The following is a 20,532-nucleotide window of genomic DNA, read 5'->3' on the forward strand; positions in this document are numbered from 1 at the left end:
TCTAAGACAGCAGCCAAACTGTTTCTCAATACAATTGTGAAGACTGCATCTGTATGCACTATTCATTCCATGATGTAGTGTATAGAGCATGGGCCTGGGAATCAGAAGGTCATGGGTTTTAACCCCAGCTCAACCACGTCTGCTGTGTGACCTTGGGCAAGTCACTTCACTTCTCTGGGCCTCAGTTTCCTCATCTGTAAAATGTGGATAAAGACTGTGAGCCCCATGTGGGACAGGGACTGTGTCCAACGTAATTACCTTGTATCTACCCCACTTTTTAAAACAGTGCTTGGCACACAGTACATGCTTAATAAATACCACTGTTATTATTATCATTCAACAGTAATATTGAGTGTCCACTAACTAGAGGTACTGTCCTAGAGAAAACTGGGCACATTTTCTGCTTCAAGAAGTTTACAATCTAAAGGGAGAAGGGGGAAAAGAGAGAGGCAGAAGGAGAGCAATGGTAATACCGGTATTTATTACGCATCTATGTGCTGAGCACCAGGGTGTATATTCAAGATAATCAGATCAGACAGTATCGGCCCTTCACAAGGCTCAGATCTAAGAGGGATGGAGAGCTTTAATGTACTGAGGGCTTCCCCCAACCTTGCTTGTGAGAGAATAGATTGTGAAAACTGGCAAGGGGACGGATCTGTTACTTTGCTTCTGTCACATGCAGTAAGGCCAGGCAACCTTCCTGCGCATGACAGACCCCTGAAAAGCACACAATTCCATTAAGAGAAGCAGTGTGACTCAGTGGAAAGATCCCGGGCTTGGGAATCAGAGGTCATGGGTTCTAATCCCAGCTCCACTGCTTGCCAGCTGTGTGACTTTGGGCAAGTCGCTTAACTTCTCTGTGCCTCAGTTGCCTCATCTGTGAAATACAGATTAAAACTGTGAGCCCCACGTGGGACAACCTGATCACCTTCTAGCCCCCCAGCACTTAGAACAGTGCTTTGCACATAGTAAGCGCTTAACAAATACCACCATTATTATTATTATTATTATTAAGAGTAGGGGAGGGCAACGGGCAGCAGTCCTGCTAGTAGCAGTATTAATATGCATTGAGAACCCACTTGGTGCAATGATTTCAACTAAGCACTTGGGAAGAACAGAATAAAGAAGTGACATGTTCCCTGTCCACAAAGAGCTTACACCCTAAAGGGAGAAACAAACTGTGTCCAAACCAATTTGCTTGTATCCACCCCAGTGCTTAGTACAGTGCCTTGCACATAAGTGCTTAACAAATACATTATTATTACTATAAAACGTTATAGGAGTAGTCAAAATAAATCATTGAATATACACTTGAATAGGCATAAATACTGAGGATGCATAGAAATAAATTCGTAAGTGTTAGAGTTGGTTGGTAGGCTTATAAGGTATATGGTGCTGAGACTAATGAGGAAGGCCTTGTACTGGAAGTGGGATTTTAGGAGGGCTTTGAATGTTGGATTTGGGAAGGGAAAGAGTTCAAGGGTGGGGGAAACAGTGTGATATAAGAGACGGAGGTGGGAGAGTGAGGGACATCTAGGAGGTTGGCTTGGGAGGAGCAAAGAAAGAGAGTTAGAAAATAGAAGCTGAAGAGAGCAGAAAGATAAGATAGAGTGAGTTAAAAATCCTTGAAGTCGAGTGTGAGGTGCTTTTGGAACCCAGAGCAGCATGCTGAGAGCTAAGATATGTGGATCAAGGGAAAATCCACGAAGATCCATATAGTAGCATAGAGCCAGCAGCATAAGAATCTCAGTTCCCCATCATCCTGTACTGAATAGTACAGTTCCTTAGATAACGTGTGAATCCAAGAAATGTATATCAGAACAAAGTTAAGCCAATCAGCTCTCTTTTCGAAGGCAAAAGAGTGACCTTTAGAAAAATGCCTTAGCAAGAAGGTATCTTTTCGATATTACCTAAAGACTCTCTGAGGGAATCTGATATGCTGTTATTCTTGATGCAGATGAGAATATCCAATTTTTACAGCTTAATTGTACTTCCACAGGTGACTTTCTTCATTCTATTAGACTGGCAGTTAATTTGGGGCCAAAGAGAAGGCCAAGGCTCATTCCTTTATCCTACCCTTGCCCCCACCAAAAAAAAGGTGAGAAAAATCACATATCTGAGCTCATGCTGTTTCATGAATGTACAATGATGACGATGACATGTATGTGCAAAATTGTATGTACACCAGAAGATGAATTTATCTTTACCACCTAAGTGAGGTTTACGGTGCTACTCTTGATAGCACAGTGTGATCAGTTCACGAAATTCCAAAATGCTCATTTTATTTATAAATGAAAACAGTTCACATGCCTGTCGGGTTTTAAACGTTAAAAATGTCTCACCATCCACACTGCTACTTTTGGCAGTAAGCATACAACTGAAAATTGTCCCCGTTCCCTACTAGAAAGTTCATCTCCAAAAAACTATTAAAAAGGGATGAAAGTTGACTTCTTGTAGTCTTGAAACAGTAATGCTGGCGATCAGGCAGAACTTTTAACTGATGTAGACAGTGTGGAATCAAACATTAAGGAAGACAGATGGAGCAGGGTTAGGGAGTCCTTGTTTTACATTTAAAGCTCTAATAGCAATCAGATGTACAGCCCATTGAGGAAACTGAGGTATCTGTAAGATTTGGGAAAAAATTGCCAATAACACAACTTAGATCTTCATCTGTTTCCTAAACTTCTAGAACTCTTCCCCTTACATATATCACGTGTGTATTTACACACAATCAAAGACCAGGGATAGTGAAATTTTAAAATATTAACTATATCATATAACAAGAAGCAAAACTAAAATCCACAACTTGTCAAAGAATACAAAGTGACTGCCAAAACTCTGCTCCACTTTAGTGAAAGTCATATTAGAAATGTAAAATCTTGTACTAAGGCCTTTAAGTAATTGAGCTAAGATTTAAAGGGCAGTGACATCTTTTCCACACACACCTGCTGGTGCCTGGCTTGCCACAGCACAAAATAAGGGTCTGTGAGCATCAATAACTCATTAGAATGGTCCAATGTAGACGAGGACAGCAGCAAAGAAATAGAGACATAATAATCAATCACATTCATTGAGCACTTACTGGGTGCAGAACACTATACTGAGTGTTTGGGAGAGGGGATAGGAGCGGGGAATGTGTGTGCAGAAAAGTTCACAATATCGTAAGCTCCTGGATCAATTGATCAGTGGCATTTCTGGAGCACTTACTTGGTGAAGAGCACTGTACTAAGCACTTAGGAGTGTGCAATCGAGTTGGTAGAAATGTTCCCTGCCCACAACAAGCTTACAGTCTAGAGGACTGTAAACTGGAAAGACGGGGATCACTTCTGCTTACTCTACTGTCCTCTTCCAAGCATCTACTACAGCACTATTCATAGCATAAGCACTCAATAAATACTATTGAGCAATTGATGGCATTTGAATGTTTGTATAAAGGTGTGTGTGAAATTATATGAATGAATGTGAATCAGTATCTGGGTGTGTCCATTTCCCCCCAATCTGTCTTACCTCCTCACTCTTCCCATTTTGTGTTCCCCTCACTCCCTTGGGGACACTCGTCCCTTCTCTAGGTTGTCTCCTTATCCCATCTCACCGGCATACCACACAAAGTGGGAGTGATCTATCCAACTTGGGGTTACCCTTAATACTTCCCCAATCACTTGGGAAATGAAATTCCCTTGCACATGACCTGTAGCTCCTGAGGGGAATCACCTAGATGTCAATGAAGCTCACTAGACCTATTCATGGCCCTCACTCCCCTACTCTCTGCTCACTAAACAATCAATAAATCAGTAGTATTTATTTCAGTACCTGTGTGCAGAGCTTCAGAGAGTATGATAGAGTTAGTAAATGTTATCTCTGCCCTTCTGAAAGGCATTCCTTGAATAATCTCCAACCTTTCTGGTCATACCAAACTGTTAGACCTCTTAGCACTCACGGGGACATCTGTTTCTTCATAATTTAGTTATTCAATTACTTTTTTGTTATTCTTCGTACCTATGCTCTTACTCTATCCATTCAACCATTGACAATTAATGCCCACTTGTCTCTGTCATTTAATTGTAATCTCTTTGGGAGCAGGCACGATGTCTTTGACATTTACTGCATGCTCCCAAGGGCCCATTACAGTGCTCTGGATACAGCTGATGTTCAAAAAGTGTTGCTGATTCTCATCACACTTTTTGCTCCCTCTAGACTGTAGGGAAGCAGCATGGCCTAGTGGATTTTTCACTGGGCTGGGAGTCAAAAGGTCATGGGTTCTAATCCCAACTCCACCACTTGTCTGCTGTGTACCTTGGGCAAGTCACTTAACTTCTCTGGGCCTCAGTTCCCTCATCTGTAAATGGGGATGAAGACTGAGTGCCCTATGTGGGACAGGGACTGTATCTACTCCAGCACTTAGAACAGTGCCTGAACATAGTAAGCACTTAAATACCATAATTATTATTAATAATTCTTATTATTATTGAAAGCTCCTTGTGGGCAGGGAACATGTCTACTAACTCTATTATATTATACTCACCCAAGTGCTTAGTGGCTACAGTGAGTGCTCAATTGATGATATTGATTAATTCATTGATTTTCCTCCAAGCCACTGTCAGAGCAGAATAATGGGCTAGTTAGCGTACTGGTCTGATCAAGTGTGGTCCAGGACTCCATAGGCATAGGGAATATCATTATTTTTCATTATTATTGTATCTGTTAATCATTTACTAACATTGGAATATACTCAGCGTGGCTCAGTGGAAAGAGCACGGGCTTTGGAGTCAGGGCTCATGAGTTCGAATCCCAGCTCTGCCACTTGTCGGCTGTGTGACTGTGGCCGAGTCCCTTAACTTCTCTGTGCCTCAGTTCCCTCATCTGTAAAATGGGGATTAAGACTGTGAGCCCCACGTGGGACAACCTGATTCCCCTATGTCTACCCCAGCGCTTAGAACAGTGCTCGGCACATAGTAAGCGCTTAACAAATACCAACATTATTATTATTATTATTACTCAAGATAATCAGGTTGGATACAGTCCCTGTCTCACATGATATAATAATTATGGTATTAAGTGATTATTATGTGCCAAGCACTGTAGTAGTCACTGGGGTTGATACAAAATCATCAGGTCAGATACAATCCCTGTCCCACATGGAGCCTACAGTCTATGTAGGAGGGAGAACAGGTATTTAACTTCCATTTTACAGATGAGGAAACTGAGACACAAAGAAGGTAAGTGACTTGCCCAAGTTCCCAGCAGGCAAGTCACAGAGCAGGGATTAGAACACGTCTTCTGACTCCCAGACCTGGGTTCTTTCATTCATTCAATCGTATTTATTGAGTGCTTACTGTGTGCAGAGCACTATACTAAGCACTTAATGATGGTATTTGTTAAGTGCTTACTATGTGCCAAGGACGTTTTAAGTGCTGGGGTAGATACAAGGTAATCAGGTTATCCCACGTGGAGCTCACAGTCTTAATCCCTAATTTACAGATAAGGTAACTGAGGCACAGACAAGTTAAGTGACTTGCCCAAGGTCCCAAAACAGACAAGTGGTGGAGTCAGGATTGGAACCCACAAACTTTGATTCCCAAGCCCATGCTCTTTCCACTAAACCACACTGCTTCTCCTGCTTCCCAATAACAATAATTCAATCACATTTATTGAGCACTTACTGTGTGCAGAGCACTGTACTAAGCACTTGGGAAAGTACATTACAACAATAAATAGTGACATTCCCTGTCCACAGCAAGCTTACTCTCTAGAGATGAGTCAACAGTCTACAGTCGAGGGCGAGAGGGTAGATGGATGGTAATACCAAAAAACAATATTATATTTGTTAAAGCGCTTATCATATGCCAGACACTGTTCTAAGTGCTGGGGTAGAAGCAAGCAAATCGCATTGGACACAGTCCCCAGTATATGTGGAGCTCACAGTCTCAATCCCCATTTTACAGATGAGGTAACTGAGCGACAGTGAAGTAAAATGACTTGCCCAAGCTCACACAGCAGACAAGTGGCAGAGCCGGAATTAGAAACCATGGTCTTCTGACTTCAAGGCCTGTGCTCTATCCACTATGCTATACTGCTTCTCTAGGCTAGTCATGTTTTCAGAAGAACACCACCTTTTGGGGCAGGGAACATGTCTATTAACTCTTTTGTCTAGTATATTCCGAAGTGCTTAGTACAGTTCTCTGTAAATATGATTGATTGTTTGATTCAGTAATGCTCCAATCAGTGGCAACGTTGGTAAAGTCAAGAGGAGGTGCAATTTTGAGGGTCAGTCAAAGCCCCTGTAAGCTTAAAGCTGGACTAGTTCTTGCATTAATCTGGCCCTGGCTGGGGCCTGGTACATGCTGATGAGAATTCTGCTCTCTCTTCTGACTGCTCCCTCTCCATCATGGCTGAGCAAAGCATCTTAGGTAACTGCCATCATCTCTCCCAGGGCCCTTGCTCCCACCATGCTCCGTGTACTGGGTTGGGGATAAAAGCTGCTGTGGTGCTCTCTCGGGATCTCCACCACCGGACAACGAGCGTTCCAGCAAGGAACACCAAGGAAATTTCATCCAGTAATTCCTTCCACCATACCAACAGGAAAGAGAACAGCACCTGCAGCACAATGCCTGCACAAAACTTCAGGAAGACTGGAAGCTGTAGTTGCTTATGGGTGTGCCTTGGACTCTGAACTATGAAGAGCTCAAATTCTGTTCTTCTGTCCACAGCACCTCGAATTTGTTTTTATTTTGTGTATTTTTACTTCTGTTTTATAGCTTCATCATTCTTGATATGTCTGTCTCCCTCGCCCTGCACCCAGACTGTAATTTGCAAGGAATGAGAACCATAACGTAGTGAGAAGCAGCATGGTGGAGTGGATAGAGCATGGGCCGGGAGTCATGAAGACAAGGGTTCTAATCCTGGTCTCCTCCATTTGTCTGCTGTGCAAGCTTAACCAAGTCGCTTCACTTCTCTGTGCTTTAGTTCCCTCATCTGTAAAATGGGGAATGAGACTGTGAGCCTCAGGTGGGACAGGGACTGTGCCCAACCCGATTAACTTATATCCACCCCAGAGCTTAGGACAGTGTCTGGCACATAGTAAGTGCTTAATAAATACCACAATTATTATGTCTAATTCCAACCTGTGTACTCTCTCCCAGCATTTAGTACTGTGCCCCAAACAGAGTATGCACTTAATAAATATTATTGCTCCTCTTCGGGCTGGAGCAGGAATTACACAGTCTGTCAATCAATCAATCAATACAATTTATTGAACACTTTACTCTGTGTAGAGCACCATCTTAAGAGAGTATAAAAGAATGCTAAACACTATCTTGCATATGTCAATGGTACAGCTGTCCCACCAAAGGGTACAGCATTGCAAACGGGAGAGCCTGTCTCACTATCTGGAAATCTCTAGTTTTCACACAATGTAGTATCTAAAATAGAAGTTCTCAAACTCGTTTATCACCCCACACCTAAAAAAAGTCCACAACTTACCTCCATCTTGCCATCCCAGATCTTAAAAGTTGTGATAATATGGGCAGAGCAGGCATCCTTCTAGAATGGAGGAGGATGGTTTACCTTATTCAAACCCCTATCTATTTGCTACCATCATTCTAATCCACCAATCAAGAGTATTTATTGAGCATCTACAATGGGCAAAGCGCAGCACTTGCGACAGTCCAACAGAGCAAGAGACAAAGCCCCTGCCTTTGTTGCAAAACCACATTTTCAGGAAAACTCACACATGCTCATGCACAAATATGAATGGGTATAAATCATTACTTTCCAACACTGTGGGTCCCTGTAACCAAACAGTCTCACACTGCAGGATGAATCTTCCCCAATTCCCTACCGGTGCTCTAACCTACACATGCAGTGAAAACACATGCTATGGCAGAATTGAATTTACAAATAGTATGGGCTCATCTATTGGTGAGAATGGCAGCGAGAAGTATTTTCTCTTTGTGTAATGTCACAGCCAGTGTCAACCCCCATCTTGCTAATTGGTTCTGCCTGTGCTAAAAACTTAACTGACATGAAAATTAAGGAAGACCTGATTGAGGCATGCCCACATCATTGGTTATTTCTCCTTCTACACTTTTGTTGATAGTGACACCAAACAGAGTAAGACCACCCACATGAAGTTTCAACCTCAAACAACAGGACTGTCTAAACAAAGGCAGTTACTGCAACACTTCAACCCATGTTTGAAATAATAGATTATTGGGCTCAATTTTTTTAAGGCATCGCAAACCAGACCTCTCTCTCTCTCTGAGGATCTAATTAGATATGGAGACTAAGAGGTGAGTTGCTCCCTCTAGAGATCAAATAAACTTTTAGTTCATTAGCTAGAGGCAGCATGGACACAAATGCAAAGCAGGTACAATGACTTACCATTGAAATATCTGGAGCATAAGTTGCAAGTTAGAGGCACTGGTATCACCTAAAAAAATGATTATGATTCCAATGGACTCATTTCTATTTGGATTCTATAAAAATGCTAGTTGGGTGGTGACTTTTTCATAGGACAAGAAAGGGGTATACGAATCCCAAACAGTCATTATCAGATCTAATAAGCATAAATCCTAAATTCCAAAAAGTCTGCACCCTCTGCATTATATGCCTGTCACTGCTCATCGGCCTCCTCTGTCTACATTCACAGTTATTTGAACAGCACCATTGCCTGCGACTCATGGGTGACCCACAGCATTTGTTGATATTGACATAGAAAATTTAAAATCAGAAAAAATACTGGAGTGTCATTCAATCATATTTAATGAGCATTTACTGTGGGCAGAGCACTGAATTAAGTTCTTGGGAGAGTACAATATAACAGACATGTCCCCTGCCCAGTTTGTTGCTTAAACAATCAATCAATCCATCTTGAGAGCTTACTGTGTGCAGAGCACTGTACTAAGAACACTATAACTAAGTTGGCAGACATGATCCCTGCCCACGAGTGGATAGAGCCTGTGAGTCAGAAGGACCTGGGTTCTAATCTTGAATCCATCACTTTTCTACTGTGTGACCTTGGGCAAGTCACTTCACTTCTCTGTCACTCAGTTACTTCATCTATAAAATGGGGATTAAGACCGTGAGTTCCATGTGGGATATGGACTGCGTCCAGCCTGATTAGCTTTATCTACTCCAGCACTTAGCACAGGGTCTAGCACGTAGAAAGTGCTTTGTCTTGTCTTATGCTGCCAAGTCATCTTCAACCCACAGCAACGCCATGGACACATCTCTTCCTCAACACCCCACCTTCATCTGCAATCGTTCTGGCAGTGTATCCATAGTGTTTTCTTGGTAAAAATATGGAAGTGGTTTACCATTGCCTTCTTCTGCGCAGTGAACTTGAGTTTCTGCCCTCGACTCTCTCTCGTGCTTCTGGTGCCCAGCACAGGTGAGTTTTGACTTATACCAGATTGCTTTCCACTCGCTAGCCACTGCCCAAGCTAGGAATGAAATGGGTATGCCTCTGCTTGACTCTCCCTCCCATAGTCGAGACTGATAGAGTATTGGAAACTCTCCAGCTGTAACCCCGAGAGGGGAAGTAAGTGCTTTTCAAATACTATAAAAAAGGGAGCTTACAGTCTAGAGGAATAGATTTATATCTGTGGGATATAAATTACAGATATGAACATTAGTGCTGTGGGCCTGATAGTGGGATGAATAATGAATACAAATCCAAGAGGGAGAGGTAGTAGGGAAAATGAAACCAAGACCTGGAGTACTAGCAAATGACAAGTACTAGTAAAGTGGCATGGAACAGTGGATACAGCACGGGTCTGGGAGTCAGAAGGTCATGGGTTCTATTCCTGTTTCTGCCACTTATCTGCTGTGTGACCTTGGGCAAGTCACTTCACTTTTCTGGGCCTCTGACCTCATCTGTAAAATGGGAATTGAGATTGTGAGCCTCACAAGGGACAGGGACTATGTCCAACTCAATATGCATGCACACAGCCCAGCACTTAGTATAGTGCCTAGCACATAGTAAGTGCTTAACGAATAGCATCATTATCATTGTTATTAAAGGGGCTTAAGCAGTTCATTTCATATAAAAGTTAGTCTTGAACTTTAGAGTATGAGGGGGAAATGAAAAGGAAAATAAAGTTCCCCTTCTAGGACTGTAAGCTCCTGATTGTATCATACTTTCCCAAGAGCTCTGCATGCAGTAAGCATACAATAAATACAGTTAACTGATTGAAATGACAAAATAGAGATTCTGGCTATTGCAGGACAAAGAAAGTTGAATGTTCATATGAGGTTTGAATTGACTAGTCTATTGAATTCACAGTGAGAACGGGTTCAACATGTTAAAAAGGGTATTTCCAAACAATTCAAAGTAGAGTATTATATCAGAAAATACTGTATAAGTATCAATTTTTTAAAAATAATTGGTAATATGCATTTCCCAGTTCAGTGAAACGTGATAGAGTCTCATCCTGTGTCCACTTGGGACTGTAACAAAAATATGTGGTGCATGTGCTCTTAGTTAGTTGCTCAGAATCAGATAATTCTATGCATAGGACTTTAGGAGTATCATCTGGGTGTCATAAAATAACATTTTAATCAGTTAAATGAAAATGAATCAGAAGTTAAGTAACATATGGATAGGGTGGTAATCTACATTCTGATCCAGTACAGAATGATGGGAAGTGTAATGGCAGGATCAGTTCCAGACATTACATCCTTGTAATACTTTTTGAACTTTTAGTTCTAAGACTTACAGCTTCCACATGGCTCATTAGTCGTACACACAATAAAGTGGTCATTTAGAAGACTCAATCACAATTGGCAAAAAGAGAAAACCAACAACAAGTACAGCAGGAGGTTCTGTTTACAAGTCAGTTCTCCCAGTGCCTCACAGTGAACTATAACATTTTAGTTACTCCACAGTTCACAGTTTGCAACATCGGTCCCCAGGGAAAAGCTCTACGGGCTACATATGACACCCAAGGGGGAATTAAATAAGAAATCAGTTCTAACTCTGGTGCATTTGTACTGACTGTGGCACTTAGACATTGCAACCTGTTCAGTTCAATCCTAAAATACAAGGGAGACCGGTATGGCTGGAATCTACAAGTCTTCTACAATCCTACTTTCCCTAAACAAATATTTTGAAAATTTAGTAAGGAAGGAAAACCATTAGTATTTTGGTGTCATTTACCAGAACAGAAAACATTTCCTTTTGAAAAGGAATTAAATTACAAACAAAATGCCTTCTCTTTGTGAATTAAGCAGTTAATCAATGGACTTTATTGAGCATTTTCTGTGTGCAGAGCACCGTAATAAACACTGGAGAGAATGCAATAAAATAGTAGGTAGACATGTTCCCTGACCACAAGGAACTTACAGTCTAGAGGGGATACAGACATGGAAATAAATTATGCACATGTACATAAGTGCTGTAAGGCTGAGGGTGGGTTGAATAAAGGGTACAGATCCAAATGAAGGGCGATGACTCCTCTGCCACCCGCCTGCTATCGCTCCTCGACTCTGCCAACCTCCTGCTCCATCATACCTCGCCCACTCACCAACTTGGTCACACCCTCGATCTCATCATCTCCTACCGCTGCACTATCTCCTCCCTCACCAACTCTGAAATGCCTCTCTCAGACCATAACCTTCTCAACTGCCTCCTCTCTCACACTCTCTCCCCCTGCAAATCTGTACTACTCCCCCACAGAGACCACCGCTCTCTTGAACCCATCCATCTCTCCAAAAGCATCTCTCCCCACCTTGCCCCTCGTCCTCTCTTCCCACTCTCGATGATCAGGTCACTGCTCTCAACTCCACCCTCTCTACTCATCTCAATCCTCTCGCCCCCATTTCCCTCCGCCACTCTCGCTCCACTAACCCACAGCCCTGGGTCACTGCCTCTGTCTGCCTCCTTTGCCCCTACGTTCGAGCTGCTGAGCGCTGCTGGCGAAGGTCCAAGCACCAAGCCAACCTTATCCATTTGAACTTTATCCTTTCCTGCCTTAACTCTGCCCTCTCCTCCGCCAGGCAAAACTTCTTTTCTTCCCTCATTGAGACCCATGCCCGTCACCCCCGCCAATTGCTCCGGAACTTTAATTCTCTCCTCAGGCCCCCTGTTCCTCCCCGTCCCTCATCCCTCACCCCCAACAATTTGGCCACCTACCTCATCACGAAAATTAACACAACCAGGTCTGAGCTCCCCAAAGTCACCCCTCCTCCTTCTGCCTCCCCCCCCGCATCCCAACCCTCTGCCCAACTTTCCCATCTTTCCCTGCAGTATCCTCAGAGGAGATCTCCTCCCTCCTCGCAAGTGCCACCCCCTCCACCTGTGCCTCAGACCCCATTCCCACTCACCTTATAAAAACCATCACCCCTTCCCTCCTCCCCTCCTTAACTTCTATTTTTAACCCCTCACTCTCCAATGGCTTCTTCCCCTCTGCCTTCAAACATGCCCATGTCTCCCCCATCCTAAAAAAACCCCTCTCTCGACCCCACTTCCCCTTTCAGTTATCGCCCCATCTCCCTCCTACCCTTCCTTTCCAAGCTCCTAGAACCAGTCGTCTACACCCGCTGCCTAGAATTCCTTAACTCCCATTCTCTCTTGGACCCCCTCCAATCTGGCTTCCGTCCCCTCCACTCTACCGAGACTGCTCTCTCAAAGGTCACCCATGACCTCCTTCTTGACAAATCCAATGGCTCCTACTCTATCCTAATCTTCCTTGACCTCTCAGCTGCCTTTGACACTGTCGACCATCCCCTTCTCCTCCAAACCTTATCTCACCTTGGCTTCACGGACTCCATACTCTCCTGGTTCTCCTCTTATCTTTCTGGCCGTTCATTCTCGGTCTCCTTCGCAGGCTCCTCCTCCCCCTCCCATCCTCTAACTGTTGGGGTTCCTCAAGGGTCAGTTCTTGGTCCTCTTCTGTTCTCTGTCAGCCTTCCCTCTGATCTCCCTTCCTCCTGTCTCTCCCCACTCCAGTCTATTCTTCATTCCGCTTCCCAGCTCATGTTCCTGCAGAAACGCTCTGGGCATGTCACTCCCCTTCTTAAAAACCTCCAGTGGTTGCCTATCGACCTCCGCACGACACAAAAACCTCTCACTCTAGGTTTCAAGGCTCTCCATCACCTTGCCCCCTCCTACCTCTCCTCCCTTCTCTCTTTCTACTCCCCACCCTGCACACTCCGCTTCTCTGCCGCCCACCTCCTCATCGTACCCCGTTCTCGCCTATCCCACCGTCGACTCCTGGGCCACGTCCTCCCGCTGTCCTGGAATGCCCTCCCTCCTCACCTCCGCCAAACTAATTCTCTTCCACTCTTCAAAGACCTACTTAGAGCTCACCTCCTCCAAGAGGCCTTCCCAGACTGAGCTTGCCCTTTTCCCTCTGCTCCCTCTGCTGCCCCTCTAACCCCCCTTCACCTCCCCTCAGCTAAGCCCCCTTTTCCCCCCCTTTCCCTCTCCTCCTCCCCCCCTCCTCCCCTCAGCACTGTGCTCGTCTACTCAATTGCATATATTTTCATTACCCTATTTATTTTGTTAATGAGATGTAATAATACTAATAATGTTGGTATTTGTTAAGCGCTTACTATGTGCCGAGCACTGTTCTAAGCACTGGGGTAGACATAGGGGAATCAGGTTGTCCCACGTGGGGCTCACAGTCTTAATCCCCATTTTACAGATGAGGGAACTGAGGCACAGAGAAGTTAAGTGACTTGCCCACAGTCACACAGCCGACAAGTGGCAGAGCTGGGATTCGAACTCATGAGCCCTGACTCCAAAGCCCGTGCTCTTTCCACTGAGCCACGCTGCTTCTCACTGAGCCACGCTGCTTCTCACCTTGTACATCACCTTGATTCTATTTATTGATAATGTTTTAATGAGATGTACATCCCCTTGATTCTACTTATTGCTACTGTTTTTGTCTGTCTGTCTCCCCCGATTATACTCTAAGCCCATCAGTGGGCAGGGACTGTCTCTGTCTGTTGCCGATTTGTACATTCCAAGTGCTTTGTACAGTGCTCTGCACATAGTAAGCGCTCAATAAATACTACTGAATGAATGAATGAATGAATGAGAGGTAGGGAAAATGATGGCTTAGTCAGGGAAGGACTCCTGGAGATGCTATTTCAATAAGGCTTTGAAAGTGGAGGTAATGGTGATCTGTCAGATATGAAGGAGTAGCGAGTTACAGGCCAGAGGGAAAGCATGTGTGAATTGTCAGAGGTGAGATACGTAATATCGAGGTACAGTGAGCAGGTTGCCATTAGAAGACTGAAGTGCGTAAGGGTGGGTTTTAGTATAAAATCAGAGAAGATATGAGGGGGTAAAATGATTTGAGCGCTTTAAAGCCAATAGTAAGGAATTGTTGTTCAATGTGGTGATGGTTGAAGGAAACACTAGAGGTTCTTGAGGAGTGGGGAAACATGGACTGAACTTGTTTTTAAGAACAATGATCAGGGTAGCAGAGTGAAATATATACTGGAGTGGGGAGCAACAGGAGGCAGGGAGTTCAGCAAGGAGACTGATGCTGAGGTGGGATAGGATAAGAACTTGGATCAACGTAGTATTAGTTTGGATGGAGAGGAACTTGTGAATTTAAGTGATGTTGAATGGTAGAACCAACATAATCCTGTGACAGATTGAATATGTGGGTTGAATGAGAGAGATGAGTCAAAGACGATGCTAAGTTTACGGGCCTGTGAGACAAGGAGGGTGGTAGTGCTATCTACAGTGATAGGAAAGTCGTGGGGAAGTCAGGGTTTGGGTGGGAATATGGGATCCAGAGGTCAGAAGTGAGTTTTCTTTCTTGGCCCTGGGAAGCAGGGAGAGTGAGGACAGGCGCGTTTCCTCAAACAGGATGGGAAACTGAAGCACAGTGTTTATCCTAGCTATACCCTGAGCTAAAGGCAGAGACTACTGGATCAGGACCCAAGAGTTCAGCCACTGGGAGTCCTGCCTCCCAGCCCCCCCATTAGATGGTGAGTTCCTTGAGTCCAGGGGTCACAACATTTTTTAATATGTTCTCTGGGTGCGGGGGCAGGAGGGGAGTGCCCCGTACCCAGAGGGCACTCAAACAACACTATTGACAGCAATGCAACCCAGGAGGCTTCACCAAGCCAGACATGGAATCTGAGCCCATGGACCCCACAGGAGGGACCCCAGGCAGAGCAGAGCCAAGGGGAGTTGCTAAGAAGAGCTAAAGACAATTTTGAGCCTCAAAAGAGGAACTGTTCTTCCTGTCAGATGTCAGAAGAATCATAGAAGGTCTGTCCCCTCTCCTTCCCACATCAAACATTTCAGGGGCTGTCTCTGCGGCAGGCCCACCGGCCTGCCATCGCATGCCCTCCATCAGGCCCTCAGCACTTGGGTCCCGGCTACAATGGGCAGCTTGCCCAAGTGGGACCCCATCAAGGGCCCAGTGACTGTGTTTATGACATGTTAAGTTTGAGGTGTCTGGGGGAAATATAAGTAGAGATGTCCTGGCAGGTGGAAATATGAAACTGCAGAGAAGGAGATCCCTCTCAGGGTCGCATCTGGAGAGTTTCCAGTAGTCTATCAGTCTCAACTATGGGAGAGAGAGTCAAGCAGAGGCATACCCATTCCATTCCTAGCTTGGGCAGTGGCTAGCGAGTGGAAGGCAATCTGCTATAAGTCAAAACTCAACTGTGCTGGGCAGCAACAGCATGGGAGAGTAGAGGGCAGAGACGGAAGTTTACTATGCAGTAGAAGGCAATGGCAAACCACTTCCATACTTTACCAAGAAAACTCTATGGATATACTACCAGAATTGAAGCTATTGGAGTGAATGAGTTCTCCACGTGAGTAGATGGAGATGGCGAAAAGAAGAGATCCAGAACAGAGACTTAAGGGACTCCCACATGTAGGGAGTGGGAGGCAGAAGAGAAGGAACAAAGGAAGCATACTGTGGAGGGCATCCTGGGCTGTAAATTGGTGGTATGAAACAGGTGAATGGACAGGGGAGCAAATGAGTTGAGTCCAGTAGAGAGGGTGGTGATAGGGAGTCAATTTGTGCAGCAAAGGAAGGTAGTTAGGGAATGGAGACTAAATGGGATATGACAACTTGAAAAAATTGGATGGCTTCAAAGAATTGGTGGTCTCAGTATGGGAACAGGACAGATATGTAGGGAGGTGGTGTATGGGAGAGAAGGCAGGTGAGAAAGTTGTGGTTGAATAAAGGGATTTCAGAGTTTTTGAAGGTACAGACTGTAGAGTGAGTAGAGATGAGGAGATCAAATATGTGTCCAAAGTTGGTGAGTGGGTGAGGTGGGGGTGGAGTAGGAGGAGTTGAGGATTGAGATTGAGAGGCAGTGGAATCATCCACATGGATAATGAAGTCCCCGGATCAAGGTATAGCTGGAGAAAGAGAGAAGGAATGTGAGAAAGGGATCAAAATTATTCATAAAGTTGGAGGTGGGATCTGGGACTGATATAGGACTATAACTAACAAACTACTGAAGCAATGCTGAAGCAATGAGTAAGGTAAACAAAGGACATATTATATGACTGGGTATTCTTCATAATGGATGCAGACTCTGTCAATAAAATCCTTACCAAACTGAGAAGCAGCATGGCCTAGTGAAAAAAGCACGACCTGGATTCTAATCCTGGCTCTGTCAATTGCTTGCTGTGTGATCTTGGGCAAATCACTTACCTTCTCTGTGCCTCAGTTTCTTCAACGGTAAAATGGGGATTTTAGACCTGTTCTCACTCCTTCTTAGACTGTGAGCCCCTGAGGGGCACTGACCTAATTAACTTGTACTTACCCCAGCACCTAGAACAGTGTTTGATACATAATAAGCGCCTAATATCATAAAAAACGCAAACAAAAACTATGCCTCATGTTCTAAACTAGTTGTTTTTTTCTTATAATGGCATTTGTTAAGCACTTTCTATGTGCCAGACCCTGTACTAAGTGCTGGAGTAAATAGAAGCTCATCAGATTGGATGCAGTCCAAGTCCCACAAAGGGATCACACTCATAATCCCCATTTTATATGTGAGGTAATTAAAGCACAAAGAAGTCAATTGACTTGCCCAAGGTCACACAGAAGACAAATGGCAGGTCTGGAATTAGAACCCAGATCCTTCTGACTCCCTTTTGGGGCTTTTATCACTAGGCCATGCTGCTTCTCCTCGACAGCAGGTACAATATTGACCAACTCTACTGCACTGTGCTTTCCCAAGCACTTAGTACAGTGTGCTGTATATGGAGTAAGCACTCAATAAATACCATTGATTGAATAATTAAATATAATAATCCTACTCCTTCTCTCAACATGGTAACTGGTTCATTTTAGACACAGGTCTGCAATGCCTGCTAGGTTAGGGTCCAGGCTTGGCATCATTATGTTACTGGTCATTTTGATTGCCCTTCTGAGGGAATTTTCCAGTAATATTTATTCAAAGTGATTTTTCAAAATAAATTATCTTTGAATAGGGATTCCATCAGTTGGTTGCTCTATCCTGGAATGACCTTTGTGTATGCAGTCCTCTTTGGGAATCTAACATTTAGAGTACTTCCTTATTTGAATGTTCAAAGCAGAAGAGGAGGCTGGCTCCAGAGCCAGATTTCAGAGACTGTTTGATCTATTGGGTAGTTAATGCTTTGATGAGCTTGGCATCAAGAACTAATAAATAATCACATAATGAAATAACATGGCATTAGGCTTTTCAATAATTTGTCATAGCTCATTTTAACCATGTTCAGCAGAGGCAACCAGTTTAATCTCTCAAAAATAATGGAAATTAGCAAGGAAACTACAAAGAAGCTTTAACCATACTGATGGGATAATATTACAGTATTTATAGTTTTTCAGTTGGGAAAAAAGAAGAGGTCAGGCAAAGAAAGACACACTAAGAGAACTCACTATGTGTGCAGAAATATAAGTATTATTTAACTACAGATGTTAAATAACATAAACCCCCATAAACCAATGCAGGTTGCTATGATTTACATCAATAGTGGTGGTTAGCCTGCTTCACTTTATGATAGCCGTCTTCAGCCTCACAGCATTTATGCACATATTATTCTCTCGCACTTGCCCTATCTGTAATTCATTTTAATGTCTGTCTCCCCCTCTAGACTTTAAGCTTCTAGTGGGCAGGAACTGCCTCTAAACTGTAAGCTCCTTCTCCAGACTATACGTACCTTGTGGGCAGGGAACATGTCTACCAACTCTGTTATAGTGTACTCCCCTAAGCACCTAGTAAAGTGCTTTGCACATACTAAGCACTCAGTAATTAGGATTGATGGATTGATTCTACCAACTCTACTGTACTCCCCCTACCACTTAGTGCAGGGCTCTGCACAGAGTAAGTGCTCAGTAAAACCACTAATTGATTGAGAGATTATTTTTTTTCCTTCCAAAATGGTTACTGTTCCATTTGAATTGTGCCCTTTCTTCCTTTCTATTTTAAATGGTTCATTGGCTATTCTATGGTCCACATGAACCCCTGACCAACTGTTACCTAAAGAATGATCTGTGGGCTATGGTGAACTCTGAGGGAGGTCAAGAAGGGGAGGGGCCCTGCTGCTTTCTCAATTTGGTTCCAAATACAAATTAAATTTGCATGATAATTTTTTCACCCCAGCAGGGAAAGTCTCAGAGAAGAAGAAACTGGTACTGGAGGGAAAATTCCTAAGAACATTCTCAAATTCAGAAAATACTATGGAAACAGATAACTTTCTCTGCCAAGTTCACCACTTTTTGTATGTTAACAATAATAATAATAATAATAATAATAAGGATGATGCTAATAATCATGGTACTTGTTAAGTGCTTACTATGTGCCAGGTACTATACTAAGCACTGGGGTAGATGCAAGCTAATCAGTCCTTGTCCCATGTGGAGCTCACAGATTTGGGCCGCATTTTACAGATGTGGCAACTGAAGCACCACAGAGAAGTCAAGTGACTTGCCCAAGGTCACACAGCAGAGAAGTGGCACAGCCAAAATTAGAACCCAGGTCCTTCTGACTCCCGTGCTCTATCCACTAGGCTAAGCTGCTTCTGTATCTGCAGGGAATGGCAGAGGATAGGGTGGCTACTCCCTAAGGAGACATCTGTTACTGCCCTTACTCATAGCCCAATAGGCAGTGGATTTTATTGGTGGGCATAATATTGGTGCGCTTAGTGCAGGGCTCTGCACACAGTAAGTGCTCAATAAATACCACTAATTGATTGAGAGATTATTTTTTTCTTCCAAAATGATTACTGTTCCATTTGAATTGTGCCCTTTCTTCCTTCCTATTTTAAATGGTTCATTGGCTATTCTACAGTCCACATGAACCCCTGACCAACTGTTATAGACCAACCTCTGAACCCCATGAACCCCTGACCAACAGATGAAAGCTGGCTAAAGCAGGGAAGCAGAAGGAGAGAAAGAGACAAGGCTAGCTGCTGCTCTTCCCCTACCTCTGCCCAGAAACCTAGCATCATGCTCAGAGCTGAAGATGTCACTGCTTCCACCTCAATCTTCCTCAATCTCTCTTTCCTGCCCCTTCTTCCCATTTAATTTTAGTCCATTATCTCCACTCCCATGGAGGCCCTACCCATTAACATTTGTTACTGTAAAAAAATAAAGAGAGATAATTCTATTCACCAATTTAATTTGCTACTTTTTCTGTTTAATAGTTATGTATAAATTTGTTGATAATTCTACAAGTGAATAGCAGCTTTTTTAAAGTGTGGTCTGAAAACAAATGTAAAAATGCTTAAGTGTTTTATCCACAGAAATGGACTTGGCATGCCTTTAATAGTGATCTATTTGGCCATGCAAGGTTGAGTAACAAAATTATTTGGCTCACTAGTAACATAAAATAAAATAATTTGGCTTCTAAACTAAGCTCCATTTGGGAATCATGTCTACTAATCTATTGCTTTGTTCTCTCCCAAGTGTTTAATTCAGTGTTCTGTACACAGTAAGAGCTCAGTAAATATCACTGTTTGAGTGGAAAGGGTCCAGGAAGCAAGTGGCTGGGAGAGCTGGGTAGAGGGCTGGGTTTGGCTCTTCCTCAAATTATCTCTCTCAGGTCTTGTGCAGCCCTGGATTCTGGAGGCTAAAAATGTACCAAAGGCCTCTTTGAATGACTTCAGTCGCCACTGTGGATGCTCAGGTCTCCATAGTGGTGAAAGTCTTTGGCTTGTCCCCATTTCCCCTGGCTACAGCGGCAGACATGTAAACTATAAGGCAAAGCAAGCTATCACCTACCTAATCTTCTCTGACAGTTTGCCTTGTCATAAAGGCAGAAGTTGTTAAGGTCTGGAAAAATCTCTCCACCACAGTAGACCAATCTTTATAGCAGTACTCTATCTAGATGAGAAGCAGTATGGTTTAGCGGAAAAAGCACGGGCTTGGGAATCGGAGGACCTGGTTCCTAGTACTGGCTCTGCCACTTGTCTACTATGTGACCTTGGACAAGTCACTTAATTTCTCCAAACCTCAGTTATCGCCATTTGTAAAATAGGAATTAAGACTGTAAGCCCCACATGGGACATGGATTGTGTCTAACCTGATTATCTTATAGCTACCCCAGGGCTTAGTAAAG

At 43.6% G+C, this 20,532-nt stretch overlaps 1 protein-coding gene and 1 non-coding gene across 3 annotated transcripts in view; one reads left to right on the forward strand and one right to left on the reverse strand.

Moving 5' to 3' along the window:
- The window catches only part of CACNA2D3 (calcium voltage-gated channel auxiliary subunit alpha2delta 3), a 1,019,762-nt gene that overhangs the window by 496,822 nt on the left and 502,408 nt on the right, over positions 1–20,532 (reverse strand). The window lies entirely within an intron of this gene.
- On the forward strand, positions 15,481–15,618 carry LOC114807082. The gene has a single exon (XR_003755135.1). It is a non-coding gene; the product is annotated as a small nucleolar RNA SNORA7 (small nucleolar RNA).

The sequence above is a fragment of the Ornithorhynchus anatinus genome, chromosome X1 (assembly GCF_004115215.2).
Source record: "Ornithorhynchus anatinus isolate Pmale09 chromosome X1, mOrnAna1.pri.v4, whole genome shotgun sequence".
In the NCBI taxonomy this organism is placed as follows: Eukaryota; Metazoa; Chordata; class Mammalia; order Monotremata; family Ornithorhynchidae; genus Ornithorhynchus; species Ornithorhynchus anatinus.